The following is an 11,444-nucleotide window of genomic DNA, read 5'->3' on the forward strand; positions in this document are numbered from 1 at the left end:
AGAAGAAGGTGGACTTCTCCGACATTGAAGAGAATGAATATATGGACCGTACAACACACAAGCTTGAGGTTCCAGAAGGTTCCATCTGAGTTCGGAGTGGTTTTGAGATATTGAACACTCTTTACCGATAGCCTATAGAGAAAAACAAACCTTTTCAATGTATATTATTTACTTCAACCTCAGTCACGTAGGCTACAATCCTGTTTGCTGAGTGATTTCAGCAAACCTTGAAAACCTTACAAAACTTTACAATTCCAAGGTCACATATAGATAGAACTTAGCAGTTGGATTCAAGAATACACTTTGTATTATTTTCTTTTACATATTAAGTTAAACTGTTTGCCAGTTAGCCTATACAGGAAAGAACATGCCTGTGGTACTGAATTTGCCAACCAATCCAGTGCTGTATTTTGTAACATTTGCAGTACAGTATCTTTAAATCTAAAGGTAAATAATTCATACATCAAGCACTGACTGTATTTTGACATCTTCCTGTGATTGTGTCCCGGCATTGCATTCCTTAAAGATAAGCACTCACACTTAACCCGTCAATCAAAAGCCATTATGCTTACTGTATGTCACCCAGGGAAATGTTTTGCATGCAAATGTACAGGCAGTATTTAACCAATCGGCTATGGTTATTATTTGGCTCAGCCCCAATACGCTGATCATAGCATTCAAAATGAGAATGAGAGAGAAAAAGATGCCCATAACCTTATCGCATTTCCAGTGCTATACAGACATATAGACATGCATCCTCTCTCCTCTGCAGAGATATAATAACATTACAACTTACCAGCAACACTGAATGACGTCTTTGTCTGATTCTTAAAAAAACTAAAAAGTCTATGGAATTTGGTGATTCATTGATGTTGATACATTGGCATACAGAGAAACGATATGGTGTTATTATTAACTGGCATCTACCACCCTGAAAATAACACGAAGGCCTCAACGTTCTAAGGGATGCAATTATAGCCAGAGCTGCAGGATTTTGGCTAACTAAGTATTACTGTTAATCACTGGACAGTGATCATTTTCCTGACCATATAAAACCATATACGATGATATTGACATCACAGGAAGAAGCAAAACCATCCTTGTGGTCCACGACCAGTTCACAGTCTGTTTGATCTGGCTCAAAAGAAATGCTACCTCAACAGGTAAAATATCAGAAATCATTGAATCATCAGAAATTACATTATTTGGAGGTAGAGCACAACTCTGGGCTTCTCAGAGGAAAGGAGGGGTAAAAAGCAATGGATTCAGTCAGGGTGGACCTAAATTCCCTCTTGAGGTCTAGAGCAGAATTATACAAAGGAAAAAAAGTCATCACTATTTCAACAGGGCCAGACCCGGTCACATCGTTGTGTTAAGATTGCAGATAAATATTCATCAGATCGCAACAAGCCCTTCTATCTGATCCTAAAAAAGATTAATGCAGAGGTTCGCTCATTTTATGCTTCACTATACTCCTCTGAATTCTCCTTAGACAGAGATAAGTGTAAAACATTTAAAGCAATTTGGAGCCTCCCTCTCTTCCCCAAGAGGATGCCAACCATCTTAGTAGAACCATCACCCTGACTGAATTACATAAGGCGATCATTGGAATGAAAAAAGGAAAATACTCCACTTTCTCGGGCAGCTACCCCATAAGCACCCCACACTGTGCAGTAATTATAGACCTTTGTCCATTTTGAATGCAGACATTAAGGTATATTAAGTATTAGGCACCCCGGGTTGAATCGTATATATGACCAAACTAGTTTACCAGACACATTTTATTACAACTCTTATCGTTGACAGAGACACTGGCAGTATGAAGTGTCTGTGCCGTCTTATCTCTAGACGCCAAAAAAAAGCGTTAGATTGCCTAGAGCGGGAATATTTATGGGCGGTTCTTGAGCGGTTTGGCTTTGACTCGGAATTTATCAAATTGACACAAGCACTTTACGCCCCCCTGCTGTGATTGTTACAGGGAATGACACCTCCACTCAATTTCAAATTCCTGCTATCAAGGTTGTACTTTCTCACCATTGTTATTTGCCCTCTCGCTAGAGCTCCTCCTAGCTTGAAATTGAAACTCACTTAATCGCCCAGCCCTAATACATGTCTTTAAAGATATTTTTGATGACAATCTACAAACCTGCATTGGCTTTTTTTTTGTATCTCCAGTTAAGGTCCTCCATGACGGTGCATGGTATCATTTGGACTACACAACTCATCCCTCATGCTTTGCATAGCATAGCATTTAATGACGGTCAAACCTAACAATGCTCTGACAGAGGTCAACTCCACAGAGCGGGACCTTAAGGTGAGGAAGGCACTGGCATGGAGGGCCCTGACTGGCATGAATAGCGTGTGGTAATCCAGTCTCCCCCAACACATCAAAATTAGCTTCTTCCAAGCAACCGTGGAGTCTGTACTCCTCTATGGCTGTGAATCATGGACCCTGAAGCCCACCCTGCAGAAGTCTCTGGACGGATGCTACACCAGAACGCTGCGCGTGGTGCTGAACATCGATCAAAGCGAGCACGTAACCAACAAGCATCTGTACGGGGGACTACCAAGGCTGAGCAACACGGTGGCATCCAGGAGGATGAAACTTGCAGGTCACTGCCACCGACACCAGGAACGTCCGACTAGCAAGCTAGTGCGCCAATGCACGGGCGCCGACCAAGAGGATGTCCCACGCCAACATACGTGGACATACTGAGGAAGGACGCAGGTGTGGAGAGCTCTATGGAACTGGCCGGATGTATGGAGGATTGGAATCTCCGCTGGCGAACCCGTCTGAGGACGACCAAATGATGATGAAACCTAGCTCTATTGACAAGCTTTGTATGTATATACAAGAGTTTTGACCCTTAAAATATGTGGCGGTTCGTTATAGAGCTTTGTACGTACGTACGTACATACATACATACATACATACATACATACATACATACATACATACATACATACATACATACATACATACATACATACATACATACATACATACATACATACATACATACATACATACATACATACATACATACATACATACATACATACATACATACAAAGCTTGTCAATAGAGCTATGTCAAACCAAGAGCTTGGTATCTGTATTGTACTCCTATTAGTCTTCCTACAAATCCCTGCAAGTACAACAGGTGTGATCTAGAGATCTGGGTTGATCCGTTGACGATGAATCGATACAGTGGTGTGCGGTGTACAGTGGTAGAATCCTCCCAAGAACCCCGATCATCAACAGATCCACTTGAACTTCATCCATAGGACTTACCTCACTCAGAGAAAGCGCCACATAATGAAGATTATTCCCTCCCCACTGTGTGACCTCTGCCCTGATGGTCACACATGTGTCGCGTTGTGGCAAATCTTTGGAGTCGACAGTGTCCTCCACACCGTCAGCTGTGTTGGGAGCTGTAGTGCCCTGTTTACAACCACACTCTTAAATTATTCCCAGTTGTCGTACCTTGGGAAAGGTGTGTTTGCTAGCAGGCCTGACCGCAGCTGGCAACCTTTCTCGATGTGATCGTTACAGCGCTCCCGGTGGCCAGAAGGCATGGTGCAAGCGAGAGAACCGTTACACAAAGGGCAGGTGCAGATGATAAGGTGAAGGAGCTACTGAAATGAGGGTGGTGTCTATACTCGGTCTCTGTTTGATGGTTAGTATGATGCTGTAACGTTCCGACTTATCCTGAGATCTGGGGGGGGTGGGGCGGAGGGGCGAGGTTTTGCAGGAAAGTGGGATAGAATTAAACATATTTGAACATTTGATAAAAAAAAAAAAAAGCAATGCTTACATTTGATGAACATTATTCACATACATAACAATGATGGCAACAATATTCTCATGAATCATCAGCTTTCAAGTCCCTCTCCATTCAGGAGTGTAGGCAGGGCTTTAGGAAACAGCACAGGTGATGGCGTGGCGTAGCTCCCGCGGGCGGCTGCATCCATACAAAACAGGACGATCCCACGAAGATAGCCTCATCTGGAACGATCCAGACATGGTCCAGGACAGGGCCTCCCTGAGCTGGGGGGCGGGGGCAGGGGGGCTATCAGAAGAAGCCAGACAGGCTACACCTGCCCGAAGTCAGTCCCAAAGTGTCTGATCTGGGCATCAGTCATAGATAGGTAGGTTGTCCTCATGCTGGGTGAGTACTGTGGGACACACACACACACAAACAACAGAACGTACAGGTGAGCAGATGGGCAGCAAGACCGTCATCGTGTAGAGTGATCTAACAATAATAATAATAAAAAAAATTCTAGACACTCAAAGCGCTTTACAATGTAGGGTGGAAATGGCCTCCTTCAACACCACTGGTAGCACCCAACCTTGGGCTACGCAGGCTCAATGGCTGACATACACTGGCACCAGGCACACATCACACTACACAATGGCTGAACGGCTCAGGAGACAGGGATTGATATCAGTCAATCAAGGGTAAGGGATGATTAGGTGGCCTTGATGTCAGAGACCTGATTGGGAATTTGGCCCGGAACGTTGGGGAACCCCCTACTCTTTACGATAGGCGTCCTGAGTTCTTTAACGACCGAATTCAATCAGGACCTCGGTTTAGCGTCTCATCCGAAGGACGGCACTCGTAGCTGTACGGTGTCCCTATCACTGTAACAGGGGCATTGTTACTGACAAGTCCAGAGGACAGAGTGCCCCCTGCTGGACAACAACACCACTTTCCGACAGCAGCATTGACCAGGCCTCGAACCAGTGATCTTCCGATCATGAGTCCGGAGCTCTACTCATGTAGCCACGCTGCCCGACAACCTAGAGAGGGACACTGGTGTTGAACGGAAGGTAGTTGTCTACTTGTTTCTTTTTGCATTTTGTACTTTGGTTTTGTATATTGGGGCCGACTGGTAATCCAGAGGTTCCCAGTTTGATTCCCGCTCTTCCCGGGCATCGTGTCGAAGTGTCCTTGAGCAAGACACTTAACCCCTAACTGCTCCCGATGAGCAGTTTGGCACCTTGCATGGTTCACACTCTGCCGTCAGTGTGTGCATTTTAGCATTTAATTAATTTCTGTGAAGAAGACAACCAAATTAAAGGGATATTAAGGTTTATATATATATATCTAGAGGGGTGCATGTAGATGTGAACACACAAGCAGTATTCACAGAGCTAATCTAGCAGAGCAAGCCGGCTAAAAACAAACAGCAGCAGTATTCACAGAGCTAAGCTTGTAGAGCAAGCCGGCTAAAAACAAACAGCAGCAGTATTCACAGAGCTAAGCTAGCAGAGCAAGCCGGCTAAAAACAAACAGCAGCAGTATTCACAGAGCTAAGCTTGTAGAGCAAGCCAGCTAAAAACAAACAGCAGCAATATTCACAGAACTATAGGCTAGCAGAGCAAGCTGGCTAAAAACAAACAGCAGCAGTATTCACAGAGCTAAGCTAGCAGAGCAAGCCGGCTAAAAACAAACAGCAGCAGTATTCACAGAGCTAAGCTAGCAGAGCAAGCCGGCTAAAAACAAACAGCAGCAGTATTCACAGAGCAAGCTGGCTAATATCAAAGAGCTGATGGGAAGATGGCCGAGCGCCAGGGAGAAGAGAACGCAGAGTTTCTCTACAAGCAAAAGAAGAATGACTAGTGATGTGTCATTTGAAGCGAGGCATCAATGCTTGTGTCAAGTAATCCAGGAATATTTATGTGGAGCGTGTATCGAGGCGTGTATCTGTGACGTATGTGATGGCGTTCGAAGCCTCGCTCGCCGGCCGTAGCGTACCGTTCAGAAAATGGCTTTGGGATTGGCGCGCAATTTGAAGTATAAGAGGCAACGAAACGCAATGGACATTTCCTATCCCTTCACATTGTTTGCTATCTGTTCAAACTTCTTCTTTTTGCGATGGAGCCAGCAAGAAAGAGGATATTTTCCCCTGTCTGGGAACATTTGGATCTGATATCTCCTAATAAGGTATGCACATAGTAATACTAACTAGTGTAATATAAATAAATGTGTCTACACAGCGTATGCCTTGTTCTAATTTCTTTCTTCTAATTTTTGGTATTTTAATAAAGATTAATGAAGTAACACAAGCACTTTCCCCTCTGTCCTTGCCATCATTCTGTCAGAAAAATACTATTAATGGATAGAATGTTGTGGTAACACAAGCACTTTCTCCTCTGTCCCTGCCATCAGTAAAAAAAAAAACACTATATTAAAGAATAGAATGTTGTAACACAAGCACATTCTCCTCTGTCCCTGCCATCATTGTGTCAGAAAAACAGCCACAATATTATTTGTTTATTCATTGGCATCATCGTTCAACACAATTCAAAGCTTCACACACCAAAGCCATGGTATCATTATAATCACTCTGCCTGTTCTACATGTATTGTCCACTTGATGGCACAGTAGAGCAAATTAACCACCATGAAGCTTTGGCACATGAGTGAAACTATTGGATGGAGAGCTTCAATGCTTCATGAAGCTTCATCTCGCCATAACTAAGAATTACCAAGACAGAGTTGGGCTTGTCATGGCTTTTACTTGGTTTTGTGGTCCTGTGGTGGACAGCGGTCAATCACTGGATTCTGTGGATTTATTCCTGTGACGGACAGCTGTCAGTCACTGGACTGTAGTTAATTGCCCCTTAGTAGGGCAGGTGTGTGGGCTTGATTGCACCTGATTCAGTGCAGCTGTGCCAAATGTTTTCTAGAAGCTGAGCCATTTATTGTAGTGTGTTTCTTTTCACGGCAGTTTCCTTTTGTTTTATTGTAACTGTCATTAGTCCACTACTGCACATAAACTCCCTTAGTGGAGGTTTAATGTTTTTCTTTATAAACTCCTATTTTAGGAGGTGCCTTTGTGCCTTTAGTTTTTTCTTTATAGCCTACCTCTTTATTGAGTTTTGTCCTATTCTTTGGATTTGATTTATTTTCTTATCTCATTCCACCTGTAAAGGTTGTTTTTTGTTGTTTATTTCCCCCTTCTCCTTAGTGTCTGCTTTTGCAGTTTTGTGGTTATTCGTTTCGATAATATAAAGAGGCCCTATTATTTGCTAGTGACCCAAACACCCGCAGCCCTCACAGGGCTTCATAGAGGCAATGGACAACATTAGAACTGAATGTGTCATCTGCGGCAAATAGTTTTACACAAACCTCCTGCAGGTATTAAGTTAACGCTTATTACACGCACACACTGCTACTAACAGATACCTTGTATTGTATACGTTTGTATAGATAGAATATACGTTGTGTATTATGTTTAGTTCTAGTTTAGTTTATAGGTTTAGTTTATAGTCTATAGTCTGTATAGCTATTTATACAGTTAGCATAGTATCATTTTGTATAGATATAATATACATTGTGTATTATGTTTAGTTTATAGTTTATTTATAGCCTATCTAGATTATAGTTATAGGTTATAGTTTGTATTAGATATAAGTATACATTATGTACGAATCTACTACGGTTGAGGTTTTTCTGAATGTATGTACATTTAAAAAAAACTGTGACAATAAAACAAGCTGAAGTTCACTAATTAGGTTCATCGTACACTTAATTATTCTAATTGTCCCCTTTTTTATAATTGTATGTGGGCGGGGGCCGTGGGGGGGCATCAGTGTATAGGGGTCCCTTGGGAAGAAGGTTGGGAACCACTGCCTTATAGCTCATTATAGCAATTAAAGCCCAGCTACTGTTCCCGTACCATCTGTGCACTGTATGACAAACATACACATCACAGTAGGCATTCAGATATGCATGTTGTTACAAATACCTATTTCAAGCTGCTGTTGTGTAAAGAAATAGGTTCTAGAAATAGATGACAGCTTGATGATATGAACATCGGGGTTTCTTGCGAGCATGACTGTCACGTCTGCTGCTTTTTAAAATTCACTTTTAGTGTTTTGTTTACATTTTAAACAGGACTCCACGAATGTAATTATACTATCTCTCTCTCTCTCTCTCTCTCTCTCTCTCTCTCTCTCTCTCTCTCTCTCTCTCTCTCTCTCTCTCTCTCTCTCTCTCTCTCTCTCTCTCTCTCTCTCTCTCTCTCTCTCTCTCTCTCTCGCTCTCTCGTTCTCTCGTTTTCTTCATGTGAGGGGGCACGCTGACAGTACTGCCAAAAGCAGACGCTCTGAGAATCAGGACGAGGGGAAAATATAGAGTAACAGCTCTTTGGCTTCCGAGCCAAGTCGTCTGCCTCTAATGAGACTTTCTGCAAAACAAGCGAGCGAAACGCCACTCCGTGGCACAGAAAAAAAACACCCCCATTATTCATCAGCTGAATACTGCGTCAGCAGCACAGAGCCGCCCGGGCACGATGTGTGAGCCCTGGTCCAAACTCTGAGGCCCGGGAGAAGGAACAGACCAGAGACTCGTCCCAAGAGACAGACGTCTTCTTGACTTAACCGGATCTATCTTTCGTTACAATTAGACAATTAGTCCTGCTGTCACTTCATGTACAGTACGTACGCTATGTACTGGCCGCTAAATGGATTGAATCCTGGTCCTATAAGAAGAGGCAGAAATCTAATCATAGAGGCCGGTGGTGACACGGATATGACTATAATGTCCTGCGGGGTTTAGCAGTAAGAGCATCTGCAAAACAGAATTGGCACCAGCTTAAGACGGGCTGTTAATTTAAATGGCACGCGTGTCGTCTCTGCCTCTGGCCAGCAGAGGCCAGTCTTCCATCATTTAGCGATTTGGAAAGTGCTACTCTGGTGGTGAATCGCTTCACTTAGGCTAGACTGTGAGGCAGCAGGTTTCACGGTGATGCTGATAACACTAGTGCTGTTGTCATGGGATGTAGCAGCGATGATGTCAGCGATGTCATCAACTACATCATCACCATTAACATCATCATCATCATCAGAGGTGTAATCTTAATTAAACAATGGACGTTCATTACAGTGTATCACAATTTCAAACTGTATTGTCAAGACTCACGTTCCCTTCCCCAGGTCTCTCATCCTCCTACTGTAGGTATCTCATCCTCCCAGGTCTCTCATCCTCCCAGGTCTCTCATCCCAGGTCTCTCATCCTCCCGAGTCTCTCATCCCAGGTCTCTCATCCCAGGTCTCTCATCCTCCCAGGTCTCTCATCCTCCCAAGTCTCTCATCCCAGGTCTCTCATCCCAGGTCTTTCATCCTCCCAGGTCTCATCCTCCCAGGTCTCTCATTCTCCCAGGTCTCTCATCATCCCAGGTCTCATCCTCCCAGGTATCTCATTCTCCCAGGTCTCTCATCCTCCCAGGTCTCATCCTCCCAGGTCTCATCCTCCCAGGTATCTCATCCCAGGTCTCTCATTCTCCCAGGTTTCTCATCCCCCTCGTATGTCATCTAAACCAGGTCTCTCATTCCCCCCAAGTCTCTATCGTCACTATCATCAATACTATCATCATCATCATCATCATCATCATCATCATCATCATCATCATCATCATCATCATCATCATCATCATCACCATCACCATCACCCTAGAGACCGGGCCTCGTAGGGCCAACGCACCGAGGGAGGGGGCGACGCTCTCCCGATCAGCGGCACGTTCTCGTAGAGAGGGTTCCCTCCGAACAGCATGGCCTGGTTCCTATTGGACGGGAGAAAAGAGAGATCGTTAATAAAGAGTCAACAAGTCCCTCCTCCGTCTCCTGTCACTCACAACGACGTCCTGTCTGTCCCAGTATTGATTGGATTAGATTAGACTCAAATGTATGGTCATCATGCAGCACAAGTACAGTACAAGGGAAGTACATTTGGCATCCAACCAGAGTGCAAATGTAACAGTAAAGTGCGATAGTAATATACAATGTACAGGTGATTAAACTGGGTATAAAATATATAAATTAGTACTACTGGGTAATAGTGCTACTCAGATGTATGTACAGGGTTGTAGCTGCGCGGTAGGAAGCAGTAGGTAGGTATACATTGAGAATATAGGCAACAGGAGTTCAAAGTTCGTACAGTATGGGTAACAGAGCCTATAGGGTCATATTCACACGGTGGCCATTTTGCCTTCACATCACATTCACTGTAGGAGCCATTCTTGAGTTATTTAATCTTTGAGTTTGTATCATGCAATTATTTGAATTATGAAAATGCTTTATGGATTACGAAATATGAAAACGAAAACTGATAATTTGATTGACAAGTCATGATATTATTTACACTGATTATCTTATTGTAACTATTCTTATGATTTGAAACTATGTGCACTTTCCCTTTAAAGAGACCTACCTGAGCTATCCACCTGTGTAGTTTACCTTGATAAGGGGTGGTGGCTTGCGTGGGAGACGTGGACCGGGAAAGCAAACAGTTTTTTGTACCGCACGAACGCACGCACAGACGCACGCATGTATTAGATATACGAGTTTTGTTTGTTTTGCTTATTAGAAATAAATGATTGATTCATTGTGACAGCCAAACGGATGGATCAGAATCTTTATTATGTGCGCGTAGACTAAAGCTATCCCCGGAGTGGAAGTGGCAAATACGAAAGACAAAATTGTTTGTAAATAGCCACTATATTCACGTTGGGATTTCTTCCCACCCGCAGGTGAGGAATCCCTACCTGAGCAAAAAGAAAAAAGGCAGCTGTGTGAATACGGTCCACTGCTTTAATTTAATCTGTTTCCTTGATAAATAATTCCTCCCGCATCTGAAGCGACGCTGCCGGGGAATAAAATGATTGTCTGCATGTAAGTTATTCATCATGGTGACAGCCACGCCGTCTATCTAGTAGTAAACGCTTGCTCTGAGTAATTCTCAGAAAAGAACAGTTGGAAAATCCTGTCTCCCGCTCTCTCTCTCTCTCTCTCTCTCTCTCTCTCTCTCTCTCTCTTTCATCTCTCTCTCTTTCATCTCTCTCTCTTTCGTCTCTCCCCCTCTCTCTCCCTATCTCTCTTTCGTCTCTCTTTCTCTCTCTCTCTCTCTTTTGTCTCTCCCCCTCTATCTCTCTCTCTCTCTCTCTCTCTCTCTCTACCCAGGAAACGCTCCTGATGAAGGAGGAAGCGCTGCATCTCCAGCGTAATGAGACGTGTGAAACTAAAGCAGAAGCCGCGATGGAATTTACGGACGGACAGACGTTTCGTTTGCGGCGCGTTCTGATCGGATGTCAGTGTTACACAGGTAGTAATAATAATAATACATTTCATTTATATAGCACATTTTAAACTCAATGAGATCTCAAGGTGCTTCACAGCAAAATACTAAATAAAAAGGGTTAAAACATAAAAAAAAACATTGAAATGAATAAAATAAAAAAACATAAAACGTAAAAAACATAGGAGCAGTAAAAACAGGCCCTAGTGGATGGCAGAGTAAAATAAATGGGTTTTAAGGCTGGCCTTGAAGGCAGCAAGGGAGTCTGAGGCCTTGATGGATCTGGCAGCTCATTCCACAGTGCGGAAAAAAAACACGCTGCCCCATGGTTGACAGCCTGGTGTGTGGGATGGAGAGGA

General features: G+C 43.5%; 1 pseudogene across 1 annotated transcript in view; it reads right to left on the reverse strand.

Annotated features, from left to right (window-relative positions):
- Nucleotides 1-4,094: 4,094 nt before the first annotated feature.
- Nucleotides 4,095-11,444, reverse strand: part of LOC311240420 (protein tweety homolog 2-like) — a 112,764-nt pseudogene continuing 105,414 nt past the window's right edge. The window contains exons 11-12 of the transcript in view: nt 9,496-9,574; nt 4,095-4,178 (exon numbers count right to left, since the gene is read on the reverse strand). The product of the transcript in view is annotated as a protein tweety homolog 2-like (transcript). The remainder of the gene's footprint in view (nt 4,179-9,495; nt 9,575-11,444) is intronic.

The sequence above is a fragment of the Notolepis coatsorum genome (assembly GCF_963971535.1).
Source record: "Notolepis coatsorum genome assembly, chromosome: 14".
Classification (NCBI taxonomy): domain Eukaryota; kingdom Metazoa; phylum Chordata; class Actinopteri; order Aulopiformes; family Paralepididae; genus Notolepis; species Notolepis coatsorum.